Source organism: Staurois parvus, unplaced genomic scaffold, assembly GCF_062004578.1.
Source record: "Staurois parvus isolate SC_StPar_1 unplaced genomic scaffold, SC_StPar_1.0 ptg000334l, whole genome shotgun sequence".
Classification (NCBI taxonomy): domain Eukaryota; kingdom Metazoa; phylum Chordata; class Amphibia; order Anura; family Ranidae; genus Staurois; species Staurois parvus.
In genome coordinates, this window is record NW_028318130.1 from 3,150,043 (window position 1) to 3,174,787 (window position 24,745).

General features: G+C 39.2%; 1 protein-coding gene and 1 pseudogene across 1 annotated transcript in view; both read left to right on the forward strand.

Moving 5' to 3' along the window:
• Positions 1-24,745, forward strand: part of GALNTL6 (polypeptide N-acetylgalactosaminyltransferase like 6) — a 1,522,699-nt gene that overhangs the window by 940,595 nt on the left and 557,359 nt on the right. The window lies entirely within an intron of this gene.
• On the forward strand, positions 11,227-18,375 carry LOC149457116 (serine/threonine-protein kinase 31-like; annotated as a pseudogene).

A 24,745-nucleotide genomic window follows, 5' to 3' on the forward strand; every position in this document is an offset into this window, starting at 1 on the left:
GATTACGGGCCTCCTATAGCTGCTGCCAGGCCCCTAATCTGCCGTAGGCCCCTATATACCGCCTCCTCATGCTGCTGCCAGGTCCAGAGTCTCTCATGGGTCCCTGTACGGCCTCCCATTGCTGCTGTCTCCATCGCCACACTCTGCCATGTGCCACTTTCAGGTCTCCTCACACTGCTGGTGTGTTCCATTTTTTGTCATAGGGTGCTGGCAGATTATGGGCCTCCCATAACTGCTGCCAGGCCCCTAATCTGCCATGGGCCCCTATACCGACTCCTCATGCTGTGACGTTGCAACAAGGTGGAATTCAACCCTACATATGTTAGACCGCCTTTACGAACAGCAAAAGGCCATCACAGATTTCCTGATGTTAAAAGCAGATAAAGGTACTCCCTGTGTAACTTAGATGTCAGCCATTGGCAGCTCATGCGTGACACCTGCGCTTGCTCAGGCCCTTTGAGGAGGCCACGCTATTCGTGAGTCGGCAGGACTATGGGATGAACGACGTCATTCCTCTGTTGCACGTCCTGGAACAAATGCTGTTAACAATGGCTGGTCAGGGTGCGGTAGACGTGGCGCACAGATCTCAACGCCACATGGCCCCTGTGGGGGCAGGACTGGAAGAAGAGGAGGAGGTAGAGGAGGACATTGGTGCTCAGGAATTATTGAGTGAAATGGGTGGTTTTTCCACTCAGCGGACAGGAGTGGAGGAGCAGGAGCATCTGGTAGAGGAGGAGGAAGAGGAGACAGAGGACCTAGACGCACCGTGGCAGTATGCTGTGGAGATGGAGGCAGGGAGTCCCTCGCATTCCTTGGCACAAATGGCCCATAGCATGCTCGGTTGCTTGCGTAGCGACAGCCGAATAATAACCATCAGACAGAGGGATGACTTTTGGCTGTCCACCTTGTTGGACCCTCGCTACCGTTCAAAAATGGTGGCCTTTTTCACACCTGCTGAGAGGGAGGCCAAAATAACGTACTATAAAAAACACCTATGTAGTCAGCTGGTCTCTGCCTGTCTGCGCCAACGTCCATCCTCAGACACTGTGGGCCCTGTGCGCTCGTGTTCCGCTGCCATGGCAGCAGGGGAGGGGTGGGGTGGTAGGAGCAGTGGCAGCTCCACCAGCAGCGGCTGCCTCAGTCTGCAGTCGATGATGAGTAGCTTTCTTCACCAGCGCAGTGAGGAAACTACTAACCAGCCGCAGCAGCAGCAGCAGCATCAGGTGGACCTGGAGCAGGACCTCAAACAACAGGCTTAGGCCTACTTGGACAGCACCCTGCCAACCGAGGTAGACAATCCCCTTGACTACTGGGCAACGAAACTTGACCTTTGGCCCCAACTAGCTGAATTTGCCCTTGAAAGGCTGTCATGCCCGGCCAGTAGCGTGGCATCGGAGCGCGTGTTTAGTGCGGCAGGAGGTATTGCAACTCCGCGGAGGACACGACTGTCCACCCAAAGTGTGGAGAGACTGACGTTTGTGAAAATGAATCAGGCGTGGATTAGTCTGGATTTCAAACCACCAGTTCCTGACACAACTGACTAAATCCGCCATGAATCATGCCCCAAACATGTGCCACTTTCAGGTCTCCTCACACTGCTGGTGTGTTCCATTTTTTGTCATAGGGTGCTGGCAGATTACGGGCCTCCCATAGCTGCTGCCAGGCCCCTAATCTGCCATGGGCCCCTATACCGCCTCCTCATGCTGCTGCCAAGTCCAGAGTCTCTCATGGGTCCCTGTACGGCCTCCCATTGCTGCTGCCTCCATCGCCACACTCTGCCATGTGCCACTTTCAGGTCTCCTCACACTGCTGGTGTGTTCCATTTTTTGTCATAGGGTGCTGGCAGATTACGGGCCTCCCATAGCTGCTGCCAGGCCCCTAATCTGCCATGGGCCCCTATACCGCCTCCTCATGCTGCTGCCAGGTCCAGAGTCTCTCATGGGTCCCTGTACGGCCTCCCATTGCTGCTGTCTCCATCGCCACACTCTGCCATGTGCCACTTTCAGGTCTCCTCACACTGCTGGTGGGTTCCATTTTTTGTCATAGGGTGCTGGCAGATTACGGGCCTCCCATAGCTGCTGCCAGGCCCGTAATCTGCCATGGGCCCCCGTACCGACTCCTCATGCTGCTGCCAGGCCCGTAATCTGTCATGGGCCACTGTTGTCGCTTGTTGGCATATTCCGCTCGTTCAGATGCTCCTTCTCCTGCTACTCCTCTTCACGGATTCCGTCAGCAGTCTTTCTTGGAATCCGTTTCCAAGAGACAACAGTTTGCGAGCACGCACCCGACGGTGCAGAAGCTGAACGTCCTCCTGTCCAAGTTGCTGCTGCCAGGCTCGTAATCTGTCATGCGCCCCTGTACCGCCTCCTCATGCTGCTGCCAGGTCCAGAGTGTGTCATGGGCCCCCGTACCGACTCCTCATGCTGCTGCCAGGCCCGTAATCTGTCATGGGCCCCTGTACCGCCTCCCCATGCTGCTGCCAGGTCCAGAGTGTGTCATGGGTCCCTGTACGGCCTCCCATTGCTGCTGCCAGGCCCGTAATCTGCCATGGGCCCCTGTACCGACTCCTCATGCTGCTGCCAGGCCCGTAATCTGTCATGGGCCCCTGTACCGCCTCCTCATGCTGCTGCCAGGTCCAGAGTGTGTCATGGGTCCCTGTACGGCCTCCCATTGCTGCTGTCTCTATCGCCACACTCTGCCATGTGCCACTTTCAGGTCTCCTCACACTGCTGGTGGTTTCCATTTTTGTCATAGGGTGCTGTATGGCCTCCCATTGCTGCTGCCTCCACCGCCACACTGTGGCTCCACACTCTGGTTTTGGCCCCGTGACTGCCCAAATGAGTGAAGTGTGCGGTGATTCTAAGATCGACGGCACTCATCTGCATGTCATACTGACTGACAGTATTATTTCTCTTCCCCAGCAGACTCCAAGGGCATTTAAATTAAAGGTACAGTGTTCTGCACTAATATTAAGTCTCTCTGAAGCCTAGAAACACCCTTTTTTAAGTTAAATTCACAGCGAATTTATTCGACTCGAATCGAATATTGTCCACGAATTCGCCGAATCAGTCGAATCGAATTTTTCATTTCTTCGCTCATCTCTACCTACAACCCTAAGTGTTTAGAGAATGTAACCATGAATGCCTATAAATGTTGAGCCCTTACATTTTAGTGCATTTCTAGTCACATACCAGTACAGTAGACAGCATTTACTACAGTAAAAGTATAATTTTTCATAGGAATGTTTTTTCATTGCAGCAAAGGATATTTCTAAATATTCTTCATAAAACAAATTCTTTCTCCTGCCAAATTGAATATGAGTTTATTTTAAGATAATTATGTAGTGTCATAAACTAATAAAAGCAGAAATAACATGATATTATTTTAAGAAACTCAATTATTTGAATCTCATATTGCACAGCAATATTCAAAAACATAGAAGAAACATATATGAGGATCATGGCCACTTAATTATTGTAAGCTTGCATCACAACACTCCCTGCTAAATCCAAAATGGAAAAACGTTCTGGTTTTAGATATACATTATTGTAAGGTCAAAGTCATAAAAGTGATATTGTTTCTGTCTACAACTCACCAGTTGCATGTCCTTAAAAAAAAAACATTTAACTGGTGCTGCTTCTAAACTAGCCCATGAGATGTTGCTCTGTCACTACTCCCTCCTTGTGAGGTTCTGTTTCGGCTAGTGATGGAATGATGCCCATTAGATAATGTGTCATTTGCAACAATAGAATAATTGTCAGTGTGATATCGTTCTAATAACAGCCCTTATTTCTAAGTGTACAATCTGATAAAACTTTAACCAGAAGGCCTGAAAATATCTGGGACGCCTACATTTGTTTTCTAGGTTCCATCAGAGTGGCAGCTTGGAAGTAGGCCACAATAATAAAACCACAACTGGCTATTGAGCTTGATTGTTTATCCCAGAAAAAAAGATTATAAACATGGTTGAAATGCCACCAAAAAAAACACTGGAACATTTCTACATCCAGTGCCTATTAGAAAATGAGCCTACAACTTACTATAGTAGCCATAACCTTAATGTAGACATCAGACTAATACAGCAGAATGATACCAACATTGTCACATATGTTTGCAATATCCTTTATACCATATTCTGTGTCACGTAATCCACATTGAAGGAATATCTTACACTTTCTGCACATTTCAATTTTGTATGTGTTTAGTGCCTTGTTCTTTCATTTCTTTGCTTCTTTTTAATAAGAAGTAAATGCATTCTTCCTACTTTACTGTAGCTTCTTTTGTCCTGATGGTATATCTAATACTTGTTTATTGATTGTGTGGCTACTGGCCTGGAACCGCCTTGGAGACTTCCTGTCAAGTCTATTCATTGATGATAACTCAGCATGGGGTTTACTCTTGGATGTAAGAGGGCAGGAAATGTAAAGATTAATGCTGCTTTAATAATTAAATATTTAACTAACTTAACTAAAATATATATATAAAGATTCTCTGTAATCCTTGTGAAAATACTGGTGCATTTTATTCATCCATCATGTATTATCTTCAGTATAATGCTTGTGAGAAGCAGCATATCTTTTAATAAGTACAACGTTATTTATTTAGTATGACATACAATAGAACCCAACACACTGTAGGTATAGATAAGTGATTTTTTCTATATTAAAAGGGCATAATTGGTTGCTCTGTATGAATCAGATACCTTATATGTGCTTCACTCTCACAGCTATAATGCTCAGTTGAATAGCAGTACCTCTGTGCCTTTCTTCTTTAGTGATTCATCTCTCAATTTTCCCTTACATCCTCTGATAAAAAACAGCATTACCAATATGACAAGGAAAATGATAAGCTAGTGAGAGAAGCAGTAACCTATGACTCCAGCTCAGTAGCAGTGCAAACTCCAGTCTGGTAACTTCAGTTTCTAGACTCGGAGCCTAGTCTGAACCAGTCAAGGTAACTCGCCAACCCAGATCTCAGAGAAGGTATCCGTAGCACATGATAAATCTAGCCATCTGGCTGTCTTTCTACACATTATTATTATTACACAGTATTTATAAAGCGCCAATGGTTCGCTCAGCGCTGTACATTACAAAGGGGGAAAGAACATGTGACAGAACAATACCAATACAATGCAAAACATGAGGGGATCGAGGGCCCTGCTCTTTCGAGCTTACAATCCTTGCCTAGTCTTAACTCAAATGCAAAATGCAGGTACTTACACTGTCCAGATTAAAAAAATGCATTTATTGTATTAATGAATAAATATAGCAATGCATTAATGTCTGTTTTTACCTCTACTTCGTGTTCAGCTTTAAAGTGATTGTAAAGGCAGAAGGTTGTTTTCCTTACTGCATTCTATGCAGTAAGGTGAAAACCTTCTGCAAGCAGCTTCCCCCACAGCCTACCCAAAACTTGGCTGAGCCTGATCTTGATCCAGCAATGTGCATGAGAGTCAAGGCTTTCTCATCTCACTTGCTCCTCATTGGATATTGGCTCCTGCTGCTGTCAATCATAGCCAGTGATGAGGTGTTAGAGACAGGACTGAATCTTGTTCTATGTGTCTTATGGACACACAGAGGAAGGCTCTAGAGCATGCACAAGTGCCCCCAGAATAAGAGGCTTGCTCTCGGGACAGTCAGCAGGGGGTGGAGCCAAAAGTGCCGCTGGAGGACTCCAGATAAGGGGATCAGGGCTGCTTTGTGCAAAGCAATTGCACCAAGCAGGTAAGTTTGACATGTTTGTTATTTTAATTTATAAGAAAAAACTCAAGATTTATGATCACTTTATGCTATTTTTTTAATGTGTGCGATTTATAACACACTGGAGTTGATTTACTAAAGGCAGGGCTTTTTTCAGTGGAAATGTGAGGGGACACAGTTCCGACACCTCCAGCACTGAATGTATGTGGCAAGGGGTGCTGGGGTGTGCTGGAGGGTTTACTGATGCTAGATGCTTGGGAACCTATTGTCTCTGGGGGATCTATTGTTGAAGCAAGGTCTATTGTTGCTGGGGGGTCAACTGTTGTGGGGAAGGATCTACTGTTGAGAGAAGGATCTATTGTTGCTTAATGCTGTCGGGTCTATTAATGCTAGAAGATATATTGTTGCTGGTGAGATCTTTTATTCCTGGGGTGGCTCTATTGTTGCTGGGGGGTATTTTGTTGCAGGAGTTGGTATCAGGCAGAAACAAGGGGTAACTCAAAAGTGGGGGGGACCTGCACCCATTCTCTGTGAAAAAAACCCTGACTAAAGGAAAATAAGCTGTTTACTTTGCAAGGGAAGTTACACTGTGCAAGCAATATTTTCCCAGAGCTTAGTGAATGTGGTATAACTTCAGTTTGCAAAGAGTACCCGATCACATGGAAGGAAAATTGAAAAAAAAGCAGCATTGTTGCTTACACAAGATTAGACAACAAGAGTTAGAAGTGCTTCACCAAACTCTGTAGAAAATTCCCTTACAATGCGAACAGTCAGAATTTGCCTTTAGTAAATCAACCCCAGTAAGTGAAAGTTTGATGCTGGGGTATAGGTGGCATAGAGGGAGCTGATCATAAATCATTGGAAAAGCCAAGTGCCAACTAACTGCAGACCATGGAGGATGGCAAATGAGGCTTGACAGCAGATAATTGTTTATCAGGAGGTGTGGAGGAGGCAGAGCAGAAGCTGATTATGTCAAGTGGCAAAGGGAAGATAGTAACAATGGCCCAGCATAAAGAGATGAAGCAAAGGGCAAACTGATCATAGACCGAGGAAGGCGAGAAAAACAAGATTGTTGACTGAGGGAAGAGAGAGGGGCAGAGTGAGATCTGATTGTGGAAAAGGAGTAGAAGTTGAATAAGATAGAATTAATGTGGACCAGGGGTGGACTGACTATTTGAAAACTCAGGCACTGCCCGAAGGCCTGGGGTCAGTAGGGGGCCCCATGAGATGCTCCTGGTACCTTTTGCATAGGCTTTTTTGAGTTTGTGCAAGGACACAGGGGCCCCATGATCCCCTATTGCCCGGGGGCCCCATGAGTTGTCAGTCCGCCCCTGATGTGGACCATTAGAAAAAAAGGTAGACTAAAGCTGTGCATGGTCAGATAGAGGGAGGCAGAGAGAAGCTGATTGTGTCTGAGGAATGGAACAAAGTGAAAAGTGGTAGGTGATCTTGTTTCACTGGGAAATTATGGAGGATGGAGCAGGAGCTGGACATGAAACAGGTGGTTACATTTTAGGGTATGACAACAGGGTATGGGCACTTTCTGACTTCCCATATTATCTTTCTAAAATTCCAACTAAAAGGATTGTTTATGTTTAGCTTGTAAAAAATCTTATTGGCTACATGAAACCTTCCCTTAGTGAAACATGGAGGCTGTCATGTTTCTAAATCAGGACTCATGATATTTGATCAGAGGGTTAAATTAAATGCCAGGTGACAAGCATTTTCAGAAAGACGTCAGCAATGGCACTCCCAGTAAAGGTTGAGTTTACAGTGCGTGAATAAAGATTCATAGTATTCATTTTCATGAGTGTTCCTTGGGTATTCATTCTCTAACTGAAGGGAATAAACTGAGAACAGAGAATCCACACTCAAGACATCATGGAAATGAGTTGGTTTACTTTTCTTAAAGGACCTATTCACTAGTTCCCTTCAAGGGAGTGGTGGTTAACACAAAATGTGATCTAAATTTTAAAAAAAAATGCTGGATAAGCTGAACAGATGACCCTGGTAGATTATTATTGCACCCCTTGTTCAGGAATTGTAATAACATAAATAATGAATTGCTGCACTATCATTTTTTTTAGCAGCTATTCCATGTGAGAGTGGAAGATTTTGTAGGATTTGGGGAGGGGGCTGTGTCACCAGGCCACACCAAATAAAATCAGAATATTGGTGTAGGTGAGTGTAATGTAATGTATGATCAAAGTACTTGGGTGGTTTATAAAAAGAATGCATTTGTTAAAAGGTCTCCAGTATTAAATGAAATCAGGGTGTGTGTGTATATAGTTATATACTGTATATTGCAGTTTTACATTACAGCTTGCATTAAATTGTTTTCAGAAAACAAAATGAATTATTATTCAAGTATGTATTTTTAACTCAGAAACGTACTTACTATTGCTCTCAGCCTTCAACAAATTTCCAAATTCTTTTTTGCATTGCTGCTGTGATCTGACTAGAGTGTGGTTTTTGTTCATTCTCCGTGGCCCCACTGTATGTAGGGGCATAGCCACTCTCCTGCTCACTGCTGAGATCGACTGGAGAATAAGGACTCTATATAATGTGAGTAGAGCAATTCACATGACTGTTCTGGAGCTCATAGAGGACATTACAAGGAGGCAGAACAACACATTAAGGTAATTTCATAAAAAATTGATCACAGGGCTTTTAATTAGTAGATGTGTATGGATTTATTTGTCAAATAAGGATACAATTTGGTGTCACTTTAAACCTTATCTTGAGGGAAAGTGCTTTTTTAATTTTAAAACAATAGCCAACAGTACATAATTCTAGTGATTTACTCCAGTGCAAAAATTGGAACTATATAAGCATTAATTTCTCCTAAAGCTACAAATTTTGCATCGAGAGTGACAGAATCTTTAGGCTGAGAACAATAATTGGTGTGCTTGGCTTGTTATTTTCCTTATGAAAACAGAAGATATTTACATGTAATAACGTCTATAACACATCTAAAAACAAGGGGTTTATTCTCCGTTTAATGTAAACAATTGTATCAGTGCATTAATATATAACTAAAACCTTCAATGCATAGTTTGTAATTATCTGTGTACAGCTTTTATGATCCACTTATCTCACTGCTGATTGAAAACAGTAACAATTGGAAGCCAGATGTAATGCAGGCTGCCAGGGAACAGCAATTTGTTTGCTCATTTACCTTAAAATAATAATATGATTTGTTCATGCTGACATGTGACATTGATTCATGTGAATTATTATTTTTTTATGATAGATGCACTTTATGGATAGGGGCAGTGCATTTCTAATTATGCTATTATGCCACAGTAAAAACTGTACATTAAAGGCAAAGTTCAGCTTTTTAATAAAAATGCCTATGCAGTCAAGAGGCCCCAGTAAAACAAAATGGGCTGTTAAAAAAATGTTGATTAAGGTAGAACTAAAAGCAAAGCATTTTATTCATTTTGAAAAGAGTAATGAAGGGTAACAACCCCTGCCAATTTTCTTGCCATCTGTGTCCCATTGGGGAAATTTCCCTTGACTTTTTGTCCCATAGCCAAATCAAAAAGTGAGAGAAAATTCCTCCAAAGTAAGGAAATGCCTGGTTGTCACCAATAGAACTAGTGTCCCCATTGAAAGACTTCCCCTCTATTTCCATTATATTGACAACGCAAAGTTTAGGATTTCCTCTCACTTTCTCTGTTATTGATAATGACAAATATGACTAGTAGGGAGGGTGAATCCCCCTTACTAGGGTACAGATCACAACAAAAACTTGATAGGTGTTTCAATCACTGTCCACTCTGTCTAAAACTAAATAAAAATGAATGTAATTGCCTTACCTGTAGACCACTTGTGCCCATGCATGGGGTTTTTACCTTTTGGGACAGTGCTTGCTCCAGTGATGTTGGGATGAGTACCCAATGGCTAGAGTGTCCTAGCAGCAAGACAGGATGGGGGAGCTCATATCAACATTTTTAAAAGTTTTTTGTTTTTGTTTTACCTACTGGGGCCCCTTAACTGCATAGGAAATATCTTTAAAAGATGAACTTAGCCTTTTATTTTACAGCACATGTATAGCCAATTACAGTTTTTTCCAGTATGTGTGAAACATGCATATAATCCACTGTCTTCAATTCTTTCACTGCAGTTGCTGTTTTTGCATTATTTGCATGCTTGTTAAAAACAATTTTAGACCTGGAGATTAGTTGAAACCCTCAAACAGTGTATATTTGCTAAAAGCAGGGATGCTGGAGAATGAAAAGGTGCTGATTTCATTTACTGTCACTCAGTAGTAACAGTTTATCAAGCACAAATGTTAATTAAAAAAATATAATTAAATTTTAGTGCACACACATGCAATATGTTACCCAATTTTTTGTTAAAATATAAAAAATGTTGTATCCTTGATGTCTATTCTGTCACTATTTTTTTTCTGTTCTTATTACGATTGTTGTATTGACTCTCATGCTCATAACTCTTACGACAAAAGGCTACAGACTTGTATGTCAAGCTATCTTTGTATTTTTGTATAAAATCAATAAAAATTGTTTAAAAAAAATATAAAAGATGTAAAAAAACTTCAATACCCTAAATTTTCCATAGGCAACATTTTGAAAGCTCTTACAGGTCATCAGTTTAAAGTTAAACATAAATAACGGCCAATAAGTGACAGCAGAAACCAGAAGTGAGTAAATCATCTTTGTACATTTTTGGTTCCCCAACTCTCTACCCAGCAACACCCACCATATGAGTTGAAAGCTTGCAGGTAGTATAGAAGAGCCTGGAAAACATGGCAGAGGGGTTTGTGTGGGGTAGATGGCACTTACGGGGATCTATGGAAATCTGAAAGACTACAGTTGGTAGTTCAGATTTATATGCATCAGCCTGTAGAAGTTGGGGGATTGGGGGGGGGTGTAAAACCATTCACTCCTGCCAAATTATGACATTGTAGATGGCAGTGAATGTGTTAAAGTTTAATACTACTTTTTTTGGTTCAACTTCACATATTACTTACAGGTTACCGGAGTTGCTATGGGGGCCAAGTTTTCCCCCAGCCTGGTCAACCTCTTTATGGCCAGGTGGGAGGAGGATTTAATTTATTCTCGTGAGTGGCCTTCCCTTATAGTTTACTGACGATACATAGATGATGTGCTCCTCCTGTAGCAGGGGGATGAGTTCTCTTTAAGGAATTTTTTTTCATCACTCTTAATAATAATGATCTTAACATTTTATTATCTTATGAATATGATTTTAAAGAAATCGACTTTTTAGATTTGGTCCTATTGAATGATGGTGGCAGCATTGTAACAAAAACGCATTTTAAAAGTACAGATAGGAATGGGTATATTCCCACTGACAGCTGCCACCATCCTGCATGGTTGAATAACATTCCGAGGGGCCAATTTCTCAGGCTCAGAAGGAATTGCACCAATCTATCAGATTATCAGAATCAATCTCTAGTACTGAAAACTAGATTTACTGAAAAAGGATATGATCCAAGTAATTTGGACCAAATTATCCAAGAGGTAGGTTTGCTTGAGAGATCATGTCTACTGACTATGGAGAAAGTGGTAAGACCTGAGAAGTTTTGCCCTTTTATTACGGATTTTTCCGTTCAATATAGGGAGGTCTCCAAAATTATCAGAAAGAACTGGCCTATCCTCAAGGATGATCCTGTATTGTGTGATTCATTACCAGATTTCCCTGAGGTCACTTTCAGAAAGGTGCCTCCACTCAGACTCTCTATAGCCCCTAATGTATTGGACCCACCAATGAACATGTCCTCATCTTTTGGACTTAAAGGTTTTTATCCCTGCAATAGGTGTGTCGCTTGTAAATACAATGGCATACACAAAACAAGGGTTAAAGATTTTGAATCTAGCATTACAGGCAAGAGATATACGATATACCCAGTGATTACGTGCAACACCACACATACGATGTACCTCCTGCAGTGCCCTTGTAATCTTCAATATGTGGGCAGGACCACGAGACGTCTAAGGGACCGACTCAGTGAACATTACAATAATATTAAAAAAGGATTTAAGGATCACTCATTGTCCAAACACTTTAGGCACCACCATGCTAGGGGGATTGGGGGGGGTGTAAAACCATTCACTCCTGCCAAATTATGACATTGTAGATGGCGGTGAATGTGTTAAAGTTTAATACTACTTTTTAAAATTTTTGGATAGAGTGAGGATGAGTTATAATTTCAGTAAGATTTTTATTTCTATCTGTGACCCTTTTGGTAAGATTTTCATTAATTTCCTGTCCTGGCCTGAGCAGTTGTCATCAGGATGGAAAGGCAAGGACAGAAATGCATATTTTCCAACCCTTCTCATGCTACTACTTTCTGCCAGTTGTCAGTCAATCTAGACCCATCCTGTGCACATGATCACTGCAATGCGCAACAGCTTAACGTGACTATATGGTATCTGCCATCATGCTGGAGATACAGTGATGTTACAAATTCAGTATTTACATAGTCATGTCTTCTGGCTCTCCAGAACATAGAGCTTGGCCCTGGTAACTGGACACTTTGGCATTGAGAACTGCGATTCTCTCACATAGAGTATCAGTTCTCACCTCTGTGGTTTTGGTACTGAAATAATTTTAGATAGGAGGTAGTTGATTTGGCACAGGCAAAAGTAGGTTTTGTCCATATTGTTCTGGTAATTGTAAAACATTGCTTAATAGTGCTGGATATTACTGGGTATTTCAATTTGTTTCTGGATGCTGAATGGATGACTGCATATGCAGCTGGTAGGAGGGGTAAGTAAATTACCCTTTTACATTTTGATGAAATAAATCACTTAAGGCAGAGACCCCCCCAAGATGTTTCCCCTACAAAGTACCAACCTACTGCTGACCAGACTTTCAATACCGCTAATAGCCCAAAATGTTTAAGGTCAACTTAGTGATCCATGATAGGGGTAGACACATCATAGTCAATATACAGTAAACTGGTAAAAAAAAGGTTTCTGGAACCCTTATAGTGATTCTAAAGGTTGTAATTAATATATATATATATATATATATATATATATATATATGTTATACTTACCTGTTTTGTGCAGCGATTTTGCACAGAGCAGCTCTGATCCTCTTCTCAGGTCCCACACTGGTGGTCTTGGCTCCTCCCCCCTGCTGAGTGTCCTCCAATAGCAAGTCTCTTTCTATGGGGCACTCAAGCACATTATCCATTCACACGTGGACTGCAACTCACCCCTGTCCCCTGCTCTTGCCTCTTTGGCTCACTGGCTGTGATTGACAGCAGAAGGAGCCAATGCAGAGAGAGGGGGGTCTGGAGAGGGAACTGCACAGAGGTTTTTTTTATGTTCACCAAAAAGTGAGTTGAAAGTAAAAATAGTTTGCCCGCAGACCATGGTTGCCCATATTTTAATATTACCTATTATAGGAATCAATGGTGTCAAACAGACAACCATCAAACCTGTTGGAGTGATTTGCTTGCCTTTACTTTCCACAGACCTGGGCCATTATGTAGACCCACCCTTTGTAACTGACACCAATTTTCAAGAATCTACTTGATTTATTAGAAATATAACTTGTGTTATAAGTTATACACAGCTATAGCAGAAGTATAATATTTTACTTACATTATATTAAAATGGCACCTTTCCTTGCCATAGCAACTCAATAGCACTTATAGCTATATACTTGCATGTGCAAAACAAGCAGTTTCACAGAGATTTATAGTCTGCATTTAACAACCAATTATATAAGGCTTTTGCTGGATTCTGTTAAATATTCTTTCTTTTTCAAATGTTTAACCACTTTACATTTTGTGTTTATTTCCTGCTGCTTGCGATTAGATTGAAGCCTAGGGACACAGCTGAAAAATGCACCTGTCTAAAGATGTTCATACAGTAAGCCTAATTAAACAAATATGTTAAGTTTACGAGAAACAAAGTGTTATTTGTACTTGGAAAAATCAGTGTTAGCGTGAGTCAGTATAAAAATTGTATATCATGTAAACTGAAAAAAATCAAAGCAAGAATAAATTAATTTAAACCAATAAAGCAGACTCGTCCAAGGGACACTTTAAAAAGAAGTTTAAGGATATTAAGTAGAAGAAATAGCTAGTACATTATGTCAAGCCAGTGATTTTTTTTTTAGCTTTTTTTAGGAATAATTCACAAAATAAGAATGTTTTGAAAGTCACTAAAAATTGATATGTTGGAATCACTGAAGACTAAATTAATGCTCTACTCCATAGGATGACCATTTTCATCAAAAAAGATTTTGGCAGTATCAGTATTTCATGTTACAGACTGACAACGCCAAGCCACTGACTCACAATTGGCAGCAGGGTTGTCAACCTACTGTGTGCACTTCAGCTGGCCATTGGGTTGCCAATCAGGTCTATCAGATAGTGAGATATGATATCAGACATACTGAAAACATTATTGAGGTTTGCATTCAGTTTATTTCGCTTTTACAAGTCAAAGTATATATTTAAAGTGAAAGATCTTTGGTACTTTTTTTTATGGTAGCATACTGACAGGGTTCAATTGACAACTTTTTGTATATTTCTGATGGAGACGCCCGTTTTCCACTTCTGGAAAAAACAATCGATGCTGCGCATTGCCCTGTGAAGGAAGGTCTTGATCTATCTTCAGAAGTATCTAGAATATCATCTCCAAATTACCTGGTCATAATTCTGGGATATGTTGTTTAGTGATTTTTGGAAGATTAATTTTAGGAATAGAATACTCACTATGAGGTGGATGTGAAAGAAATTACATTATTAATTTATAACAATTATATTATCATTTTATAATAAACAATGTTTCCAAGATCTCTAACTCTGTGTTCGGAGGCAGACACTTGTTAATAAGGATTTCCAAATAAACAGTGGAAGCTTACCATGGTAGTACATCAAAAAGGGGAAAAAATTATGAGATTGCTAATTCTACAGTCAGGGACACAAGGAGGTATATTTATCCCTTCAAAGGAGAATCTGATGCATCCAAATGGATAATGCTAATGGAATCCAAAAGAAAAATGATTTAGGGCATATTTTGGTTAATACAACTGTATCAGATAGCCATAAAATATGAAGGACATTACAGATTAAAGGGAATATGAAGTCTTTTTATATATAATTACATTTAAAAGAGATTGGCTTAATGTAAATAAATCTCTGCATTTGTTATTATAAAAATTGCATGGGAGAGCAAATGTCAGTCACATTAAAATTCACTTCACTTACATAAAGCATTGCAACTGTAGCAGAAAATATGTGCTCGCTGAAAGTACGCTGATGTTCCCATTTAAGGCATTTGAGAAGTAATTCATGAGATTCAGTAATTCTTGTATCAAATAGGTAAAAAGGGAAAGGTATAAATTACAGCAAATAAACAAAAGTCACCATCACTGAATTAAAAAGTTACTGCTATGATGTAGTTCCAAAAAATATATAATTAGTCTTTAGCAAGATTAATGCCGACTAAAAATTAGTGAACATGTCCAGGTTTGGTCCAAAGGGGGTTTGTTGAACCCTGCATGAAGTCCTAAAATTTCAAACTTAGAAGTAAACCCTATTGAAATCTTTGGGGTGAGAGAATCTTGATACGCAATTCTGGCCATTCTCAAGGTTAAAAGTCAAGGGATTGTCAAAAAAAGACATGGGGGCTTGACACTGCCTTGGTGGACACGCATAAATTACAAAAAAAAAAAAAAAATGTACAGATACTGTACAACCAGGATAGGGTTCTTTTAATGCAACTTTGAGGGCAACAAGGGAAAAACACCAGTCTTAAGTCCACCTTATAACTATGGAAAATAAAACATTCGTTCCTTGCAAGATAAGACCATCTTAGACACTGGTCTGCAGAGATGATGGTTACAAGGATTCCCACCATGTAGGTGAGAGTAAACTAAAAATGTCTCCAAAAAGGCATTTTAAATGTTTTTAACTCTATGCATTAATTAGAGACTGAGATTTTTTAGCATTTCAATTTTTAATTTTTTTTCTTATAAGGTTAATCCTGCCATGGTCAAGAAAACAGAGCAGGCAGTGATGGCAAGGCTGTAACTGAAACTCTATGGTTATCATATCCATGGACTACTGGGTGGCAAGAATGTACCTCAGGCTGGAGTTGGCCAGATATGCCCTTAAAGTACTAGCCTTCCCTGCTTCATATGTCATGTCAGAAGACCTTCACAGCAGGGGGAATGACTGGGAATTTTAATAACCTGGAATGAGGATGTGCATTTTTTTTTCAGTGCACATTGTTTTTACGTTTTTTGTTTGTTTTTAAACGATGAAGTGAGGTGTTGTCATGAAACATGGATCTCTTCAACAGACTGACTCACGTGGTCTAATTATCCCAAGTTAGAAATTCAAATCTAAAAAAATTGCCCAAAAATTTGAACATTTTCAGTAGCTGTTTTAGGCCCAAATTTGTTTACTACCAGAATTAAGAGATCTTAAAGCATACAGCAGTTGAAGATTGCCCAGCAAAAGGACAATTTTAAATAACCATTTTAGGCCCATATTTGTTACAGTGAAAAAGCAAAGTCTGAGGGCTGAGTGAGGGTTAGCAATGGGGATGATGGAAAAGTGACTATTTATCTTGCATCAGGTGTTGTGAATTTCTTCAACACAGATGCAGAATCTTCATACAAAAGTAGCAGATGTGTTTCATGTGGAAGATGCTTTGGCATTTTAGGAATGGTCATTTAAGAGAATTTGTAGATTTTGAGGATCGGTAAATCTTTGGCTACAGTTTGCCCTAAATTGAGATTAGAGTTTAAAATTCTCATAGAGCAAACAATTCACGGGATTGAATTTAACTTAAAGTCTGCAGTAGGAAGCAGAATACATGTTTTAACAAGCAAGATTAAAGCGGTTGTAAATTGCATTCTATTCATGAAGGTAAAAAAACCTTTTGTGTGCTGCTCCCCCCATAGCCCCCCCCCCAATACTTACCTGAGTTTGATCTTGATCCAGTGCTTTGCACAGAAGCCTCAGCTCGCCTGTGTCTCTGTCTCCTCAATGGCTGAAGGGAGGGGCCAGGGGTGCCAGTGGAGCAGGTAAGTATGACATGTTTGTTATTTAAAAAAAAAACAAAAAAAAACAAGCCTTTAACATCACTTTAAGATATTGCAAACTCTTAGATGTTCTAATAAATGCACAAGTGTGGCTCATGACCTTTTGAAGGACTTAAAGGTTGTCAGTGAGGAACAGCTCTCTGCTCCATTGACTTTAAGCAGTCTAGAAGATAATTAAACAGAGTAGCACTTGACTTGCATGGATGTGGTAGACTAAAACCTACTAATATACAAATGGAAACCCTAAATTTTGTAGATGACAACTTCCACTACATGAATATATGACAATGCTTGAAATGCTGATGAACTATATATGGAATTCCTGTTAATTGTGATGATTCAGATTCTGTGTTTCAACAATTTTATTAATGGAAACAAGTAGGATTGTTTATCTTTAAGGCTGTGAGGAATGCCACTAATAGTTCTCTTAGCATTATCTGCACATGGTTCTCTGATGTAAAAAAAGCTTTTTGATTTGGGCTCAACTACATCACTGGGCTTTTCTGACAATGTGTTTGGCAACAATAGCACAATGGAAAAAGGTGAATGGTAATGTTTCATAAGAGTTGGAAGTCTTACTCCAGGAACCCAATGAAAGAAAATAAGAAATTATAAGTAACATGTTCAGCAGGGTTGTAAAATAGATCAATGATGATTTTGGTCTTATTGAAGCCATCAAATCAAAGTATTTATGCAGTGCTGCATTAAAAAATAATATTGGACAATGGATCAATAAAAATCCAAATATGGATGATTTAATGGCACTCAAGAATTCCAGATGACTGAAAGGTCAGAGGAGGTGTGATTTGTTAGAAAGCAGCAACATTATAGAATCAGATGAATACGATGAAAATGGCCATAATAAACTGAAATATTAAATTAAGGAATAAGATATTATATGAAATATAACATGAACAAGAGGAATATGCACAATTAATACATTTTGTGCATAATTAGTTCCCGGAGCTATCTCTGATGTATTATGATGCAGGAAAACTGAACTACATTAGCTCAGGGGGCATTCTTTCATGTAGTAGAGAGTAGATGCTGTTTGATGCAGATCCAATGAAAAAGCTATATAGTAAGCGGCCACTATATAGTAAGCGACCAGGACAAGAAAGTCTTGCTAAAGGATTGTTCAGTGGGCCAGACACAGTAGAGCAAGTCATTATAAGAAGAGTACAATACCATAAAGAACGGATGCTGCCAAGGGAGGAAACCGGAATAATGAAACGTCTTTACCTATTTGTATGAAAATCTATTTCTATGGTATATTTGATGGTTCCCTTTTGTGCTGGAGAGAGTCTGGGCACTGTCCAGACTAATAGTCTTAGGAATTGTTACAAGACTGTAAAAATACTGAGTGGGGTTGAACAAGGCATGCAAACCTTGCAATTTATAGGTTCTCTACATGAAAGCAAAGTGTATGTTGTAAACAGAGAAAGAGGACTCATTGGAGACTATGATTTTACTACAGATGCAGAACCGTTATGCCACTTCCCATTTTGTTTCCTTCTCTGGACAGCTTACTTTTGCTTCCAAAGATGTTTATACCTAAGGAATGCTCCTGTTATTCTGCATCAGTAACAAAGATATTCCACTCAAACCAAACTGAACTCTTGATCAATATGACTGCCAAAGCAAAAGATCTTCTAACCTCGACTACTGTATTATGCTAGTTGCATGAAAGCCAAGTAGATCAAAGTTCATGAATATTTCCTGATCACCAATGCACACATTACTCCTTGTCTGACAAAGATTAGGAGTTATATAAGAATGCACTATTCGATTTTGTTTAAACAATTAAATGCTTATGGCAGAATCAGATTTTTTGCATAAAAGAAAAGAAGACAAAAACTTTTAATGCAAATTATTGTGTAAGATCAATGGTGTTTAGGCAGCTACAGAATAATCTACTGTTTTGAAAATGGTTTGTAACTACTTACATAATTTTCTTTTAAGTTCTGTTAAGTCATGCTAAATATTTAAATGTATATATTAGTATTCCCATAAAGGGGTCAATTTATTAAAGGCAAATAGACTGTGCGCTTTGCAAGTGCACTCATTTTCCTTAGTAAATGTAATGTTGCAAATCTTCACTTTGCAAAAAATACCTAATAAGGTGCAAGGAAAAAAAAATATTTGCTTGCACATGATTGGATTATGGCAGAGATTTACCACTTTTATTAAGCTCTGGGGGTAATTAGGGCAATTGTACTTGCAAAGTGCACAGTCTATTTGCCTTTAGTAAATCTGCCCCAAAGAATTTCAAAATAAAAAAATTAACATACAGTAGACAATATAGCAGTGTGAATTCGGACAACAGAAGGACAATTTTAATCCAGCATAAGAGGCCTAACCAGTGTATGCCTACATGATAGTTTATCTGTGGGGATAGGGAGTGTTGGGGATGTAAGTGATGTAATGGGAGGTCGTTTAGGTGCACACTGCTCTTGACACTTTTTTTTTTCTTTCAAACAATGCAAAAAAACTCTTGAATGTACTGTCTGTAATAACTGTCTGATGTGCTCTAATCACCCTAAGATTAGGTTTATAATCTGTAAAAAAATAAATTACAATTTTATATTTACTAGAAAAAAAAACAGCTAAGATGTTGACAAATGAAGAGGTAGCTATCAATCAATAATTGTGGACACACAGCGGTTTATTTACTAAAGCTGGTTCAATCAAAATCTCTTGCACTTTGGCATAGAAGCCAATCAGCTTCCAGGTTTTATTGTTAAAGCTTAACTAAGCAAGCTGAGGTTAGAAGCTGATTGGCTACCATGCACAGTTGCTCCAGATTCTGTGTGAACCAGCTTTAGTAAATAAACCTTGCAGTATATTGCTCCATTCAAAGTTTTTTGGGTGTACAGATTTGTTTGCACAGGTAGGGCACATAAAAACTTTACCCTAGCACTGCAATTGAAAAAACTCAAGCATAGTTGGTTAAAGTAGATGTAAACCCAACCACTAAAATGAAAAATAAGTTTTAAGAGCTAATCATACTGATAATAACCAATCATAGTTCTTGTTTGGGCACTTGGAATTATGGGGTGACAATGCTCTGTCCTTATTCCCTGCAAGGTCTTGCCTGTGAATCACTCTGTCACATGCCTTCTCAAAGGAAAAAAAAACAAAAAACACGTTTGTGCTGGTGCACATGGTCTACATGCGCTCATTCCAGAGTCGGTTGTACATTATTGCTCTCTGCCAGCGTCCTTTTGGCAATAACAGAAGACCATAACTGCACAATGTGTGTTGGCACAGCCAATTGCAGTTTTAGCCTGGGGCACATGTGACAGGATGACAATGCAGTAACTGAGAGATGTGCCACTGAGAGAAGTGCCAGATAGATAGATAGATAGATAGATAGATAGATAGATAGATAGATAGATAGATAAAACTATATATAGATTTTGACTTAAATTGTATTTCAGGAAGAATGTTTATTAGGTAATGTTATCATCTCTTTCAATCTTCTTAACCTGTATTCATGATACTGTGCCTCACTTGCACACTGTAGCATAACAAAATGTATAACAGTAAGCACGTTCGGCAGGTATATTTTCAGGTATGTTAAAGTGGAACTTAAGTCAGAAAGTCCTGCTAGATCACTTCAGGCTGGCCCTTTTTGCATGTATAGTTGTGTAAAACCTAAAAAAGAAATGCCTATACAGTTTAAAATCCAATAATACACTGTCACACCCTGCTCTGCTTAGTTGCACTCTATTTTTAGGAACTAAAAGAATTACTACTGCTCAGGGGCTCTGGGCTTCAGCAAAATGGCTGCCTGCAGTACTCCAGCAAGAATAACCAGGAAAAATACTGGAGGCAATTTACTGCACACACTTGTTTTGGTAGCATAATTATTAATGGGGAATGTTTGTTGCTTGCTAAAGAGCATCATTTTTTTTTTCAAGTTGTTATAAGTAAAGTTTTGCTTTAAAGAAAAAAACAAAACAAAAAGATTTCTCTGCAGCTGATCTCCTCAAACAGCCCATTATAAAATGGACTAAAATGTTAGCTATCAGCTATGCTTTGATATTTGTTCATTAGGCTTCACAAATGGATTCTTGATGAGTCTGACAAGTGCTACTAATGAATGCAATTTCAAAGTCTTTTTTTTAACCTCAAGAAGCTTGATTGACAAGATTTTCCTGTAAGATGCCAGTTTAATGAAGCATCTCCATGTTAGAATAAATCAAGCATTTCACTGCTTCATAAAGGAAACCTACAGTAAACCTAATGAATGAATCTCAAATTATACACTATAGGTTTATCAAGACATGTCAGTTTGAAAACCATTGCCGTGTTTTACTTGCATCATGCTCTGAACAAACAGACACAGCAGGTCAATATAAGGGACAGAGCACGTTAGGCATTTGCAAAGATCTAGGCAGTTTTCTTAAGGAATTCTAGCAATAACAGTATACAGTGCTGCAAAAAATGAGAAGGAACTAACTGGAACCAAGTTGATATCTGATAACACTGTTCAACAAATTTTTATTTTTTGCCAGTTTTGGAAACAAAAGGATCCATTTCTTAATGAATTTCACATTCTGAGTTCAAATATATCAATGAAATTTGTCAATTTTCTCTAGTTTTTCTGTAAACGGAACGTTTTCTACTATAGGCGTAATGACTACATAATGCACAATAATTATATAGATAGATGTCTTTCCACAAATATAAAGCAAGTGATATTGACTACATAACAAAGCCTAAATGGCATAATATATTGCATAGGATTACCAAGAAAAATTATAGCCATAAGCTAAGTTGAATCATTTTAATACTTAGGATTCTCACTAGTTTTGTCTTCAGTTTGTGTCGGTTTTGCTTCTCTTGGCTTTTCTCTTGTATTCGAGGAAAGGGCTATCTCTTACAACTGCACGTGACTACACGCTTCAGGTTCTTCCTCACTTGACTCAACCACGAAGGATTCTGGTGCTTTAGGAATTGGTAGCCCCTCTCCATGAGGAACTGGACGTATTGCCGATGGAATATTTGGATAGTGCACAGATAACTTTTTCTTCTTATTTAGCCCTTTTACAATTGGAGGCACCATACAAAAGTAACAATTACTAACATGATCTGTTGGCTCTCTCCAAATCATTGGCACAGCGAAAGGCATAGATGCCTTTTTTCCATTCAACCATTGCTCCAGTGCCGTCCCACAAGAATTGCAGCATATATGTGGTGCCCAGCTCTTGTCCTGGTCTCCTATCTTGCAGCCAAAATACAAGTTGTAGGCTTTCTTAATCATTCCTGTTATCCTCCTTTTTTGTGAGATAAAAGTTATTTCACCGCAGATATAGCAGAAATTATCTGCTTTATTCACACAAGTTCGAGGCATTACTGAGTAGCCTATATAAGCATAAAACGAAATGTAAAGACGCTGTCGAACTACAATCAGCTACAGATACTGCAGCTTTTATGCAGTGAAGTGATGCAATTAAAGGCTAATATTGCATCATCTCAGTATACATGCAATTTTCTATTGGTCACCAGTATCAATTGCGCAATATGCAGCTGAAGTTGCATCATAATTTTGAATGGCTTACGTCATTAGATGGGTGAATATATCATGGAAACTAGAGCCAATCAACATTTTTAGGGTCATTTTCGTTTTCAGCACCCCAAAATTGTGTAAGATTAGCTAATTTTATGCCCAAAACTTTTTACCTGTTGAACAGTGTAATATTTTGAAAACTGATTGATGGAAATTGCCCATCAAAATAAAGAAGATAACAGAAGTCTGAAAAAGCAGTAATGTCAAGCCCATTCATATCTTTGTTTTCATCCACAACATACATATCTACTAAAAAATAATAAGTAAATACCAGTTTAGATTAGAAAATATTCCAGAAGGAGCGATCCACTGTTGCAATAACAATTAAAAATTGTTTGGCAACAGCAGTTTGGAATTAGCAGAGAACTTGTAGGACACGCAGAGCTTCCTTCATACTTTCTGCCCCTTGGGCCTGCTGCCTTGTATGTCATCTCCATGTGACTCCAGTCAATTAGCTAGCTCTAGATTCACAGCCATAACATCAGATGATATTGCCACCCAAAGCATGCTGAAACTGGAGACAGTTTACATCCTCCGACTTCAACCGTGCGGGAGCGCAACAGATCACTGATCAGCAGAAAGAGCCGATGACGTCTGCTCTGTCATGTGAACAATCACAGCTGATCACATGTAAATAAGGAAATGCTGGTTATTGGCATTCCTCTCCTCACAAGCTGTCATAATGACAGCTCGTGAGTTGAGGAGAGCCGGTGATCGGCATTCCTCAGAGGGGACATGTACACTGATCATCAGTGCCCATTAGTGCCGCCTATCAGTGCCGACCTAACAGTTCTAGACAGTGCTGCCTAACAGTACCAGTGTAGGAGAAAATGTACTTATTTACAAAATTTTATAACAAAAACTAAGAAAAAAACTTTTTTCCCCGAAAATTTCAGTTGTTTTTGGTTTGTTTAGCAAAAAAATAAATACCACCAAAAGAAAGCTCTATCTTAAAAAATTATAAAATTTCATATGGGTACAGTGTTGCATGACTGCGCAATTGTCATTCAAAGATGAAAGCTGAAAATTGGCCTGGGCAGGAAGGGGGTGAAAGTGCCCAGTAGGCAAGTGGCGAAAGAACACTGGAGTTTTGGGAACTTTTTCAAAATTGTCAGGTTTTTTTGTTTGTTTAGCAAAAAAAAAACCCTACAGTGGTTACATACCACCAAAAGAAAGCTCTATCTGTCTAAAAAAAAAATATAAAAATTTCATATGGGTACAGTGTTGCATAACCGCGCAATTGTCATTCAAAGTGTGAGAGCACTGAAAGATGAAAATTGGCTTGGCCAGGAAGGGGATAAAAGTGCTCAGTAGGCAAGTGGTTAAAGAAGTACTCCTCTTGCAAAAAGAAACATTTGCGTTCAAACAGCTGTAAGCTATGTTTTTTAAGCCATTCCCTCATTCTTTTATTGTTGTTCTCATGCATGTTGCTGCTGTTATTGAGACTCTCATTATGGTAGGCCACAATTCTGTCTTTGGAACTGCAGAGATAATATGTGTTAGTTACCTGTACTCTGCTCCATCTGTTACATATTGTTTTAAGGCCAACAATGCAGGCATTCCCAGTGGCAGTCTTATTTGAAAATGTACATTTTAAGATTTCAAACTGAATGCAGTATATAGTGCAGACTATAAACTTCAAATAGTATTTTCCAAAATAATGAATTCACTCCACTGCTTTAAATATAACTACTAGGAAAGTTAAATACACTTTTTAAAGTATGTAATTCAAATGTTAATAAACATTCTAGAATATTATTGCTAGCGATAGAGCTTGCAAAATTCACCAACAATCAGCAAAATCCATCTATAGCCATAGGTTTAAATGACAGCAAAATCTGTCTTGTGCTGACTTGTTGACAATGTGCTAGCAACTGCATTACATTACACTAAGGTTCTGCATTTTTTAAATACTTATGTAAATGCAAAATATCTGTACAAAATTTCTTATATGCTATCCAAAAATGAATGCCAAACTGTGACTTGCCTTGCTCTCCAAAACCAAAGTGTTATATTGTAAAAATGGAAAAACAGCAGCAAAGCCAAGAAAAGATGAGATATTTGGGAAACGCATTTAAGTATTAGGAGGTACTGCATGTATTGTTATTTCTGCGAGTAGAAATGAGAATCGTTTTTTGTCTACCGACTTAAACCCAGCCACTATATAAAAACATGTTTATATGGAAGCTTAAAATATGTTTCTGTTGGTTTAAAAAAAACAAAAATTATATTTATTTTTAGTGTGTATAGTGGTCATTTTCCCACCACTGGGATTGTGTGCAAGGCACAAATTGAAGGATTGTACAAGGGCCTGGCGATCTGGCAATGTCATTTATATCTATCTGACAAGTTTATATTTTTGCTCTTTAGTTTAGTATAATTTAAGAATTTAGACTAATAGTTAAGGTTG